Source organism: Penaeus monodon, chromosome 2, assembly GCF_015228065.2.
Source record: "Penaeus monodon isolate SGIC_2016 chromosome 2, NSTDA_Pmon_1, whole genome shotgun sequence".
In the NCBI taxonomy this organism is placed as follows: Eukaryota; Metazoa; Arthropoda; class Malacostraca; order Decapoda; family Penaeidae; genus Penaeus; species Penaeus monodon.
Genome location: NC_051387.1, coordinates 28,792,048 through 28,794,382, shown reverse-complemented (window position 1 = coordinate 28,794,382; position 2,335 = coordinate 28,792,048).

Below are 2,335 nucleotides of genomic sequence, written 5' to 3'. Positions count from 1 at the left end.
ATATATATATATATATATATATTATATATATATGAGCCGTGGTAGCGAGGGTTAGGCATCGTCAAATCTGTCATGACGCAATTGAGTTCAGGGTTCGGCACGCCGGCGGTTGTTCCCTTAGACAAGGAACTTTACCTCGATTGTCTACTGTCATGGGAGTCCACAGTCCAGTGTCATGTTCCGTGCTGGTCCCAATTCAACCCCGATGAATGGGTAGGGTTGACGGCAGGAAGGGCATCCGGTCGTAAAAACGTGCCAAAACCGTAGTGAAGATGTGGATACAAGGATGGAGGAAGAAAATCCGCACGGCGACCCCGACTAAGGATTAAAGCCAGAAAAAAAAGGCCGCGGTAGCCAAGTGGTTAGAGCATCGGACTCAAGACCGCCACGACGGCAATCTGAGTTCGAGGGTTCTAGTCACCAGCCATCGTTCCCTTGGGCAAGGAACTTCACCTCGATTGCCTACCTAGCCACTCGGTGGGCAAGACAACCCATGTCGGTGCCGGTCCCGGGCGAGTGGAGAAGGGTTGGCGTCAGGAAGGGCATCCGGCCATAAAAGATATCTGCCAGAACCAAATCATCATGGCGACCCCATATAAAAATGGGATAAAGCTAAAAAAAAAGAAGATATATATTTATATATATATATATATATATATATATATATATATTTTTATATATATATATATATATGTGTGTGTGTGTGTGCGTGTGTGTGTGTGTGTGTGTGTGTGTGTGTGTATCTGGAAGACAAAGAAGATAAAGAAAACATGTCCAATTAAGAAACACATTAAAAATCGGAACGTGGAACGTAAGGAAAATGAAAGATGGGTAAATCACATATTGTCTGTAACGAAATGGATAGATACAACATTCAAATACTAGGAATCAGTGAGACCAATTGGAAAAGTAATGGAAGTTTCAAAACTAAAGAAAACAAGACTGCAAATGCACTAATTGGGTACAGCCCAATAAATGATTGCATTTTAAAAGACAGAATACAAGCAAAACCTCATAACATTAGTATTATACAATGCTACGCACCAACCAACATTGCAAGTGATGAAGAAATGGAAAATAACACTCTCCAAGAAACTTTAGACACAATCTCTAACAGAGATGTAAAAGTAATCATGGGAGACCTCAATGCCAAAGTAGGCAAAAAATGATCTGAAAAATGACACCTGTGAAAATTCGGCCTTGGAGATATAAATGAAAGAGGTGAAGATTTTATTGAATTCTGTAGTACAAATAATCTAGTTATAGCCAATACATTGTTCCAACACCACCCAAGACACTTGTACACGTGGTTTCACCAGACAAAAGAACACGCAACCAAATTGACTACATTGTGCTGAACCAAAAATGGAAAAGTTGCATAAAAAATGCCAAGACAAGACCTGGTGCCGACTGCAACAGTGACCACCAACTACTAACTATCGACTTTCAAATAAGACTCAAAAAGATGAGCGTCCAACACCACCTCTAAAGCTCGACTACAAAACTCTTGATAACAATTACAGAATTACAGTGTCAAACAAATTTGAAGTACTCAATCAATGTGAAGATGATAAAACACCAAATGAGTTGTGGGAAGAAGGAAAAGAACTCTTGCTGAGCGCTGCTTAAGAAACTATCGCCAAAAAGAAAAAAACAAATTCCCCTGGATATCTGAAAAAACACTAAGTGAAATTGAAACAAGAAGATGCCTAAAATCAAAAGGTATCAATAATCCAGTTGAAAAAGTAATTTACAAAAAAAAAATACAAAAATTCAAAGATTATTGCGACGAGATAAGGAAAAAATATTTAAATGAACATTGCCAGAGAATTGAAAACTGTTCTATCAATAAGACAACTAAAGAACTCTACCAAGGAGTACGAAACATCACACGAAAATTTAAACCTACAATGGACACTATCAAAACTGAAGATGGACTTGTTTTATGTGATGGAAAAGTCAAAGATAGATGGAATCAATATTGTTCCAACCTATACAAAAAGAATAAGATCTAACAACAACATTAATTAGACTCAATGACAGCGAAGATGAACCACTGCCACTGCTAGACGAAGTTATAAAAGCCATAAAAGAATTAAAGAATAACAAGAGCTTGGGAATGGATGAAATAACAGCGGAACTAATCAAGAATGCTGGCGGAAGTGTTGAATACTTCTTCTACAAACTTTGTACAAAAATTTGGAATGAAAGAAGATGGCCAAAAGTCTTTGCTCCCATACCTAAAAAAGGTGACGCACTCCAATGCAACAATGACAGGACAACTGCATTAATAAGTCACAGCAGCAAAATTTTGTTGAAATTTTTTGCTGAAAGA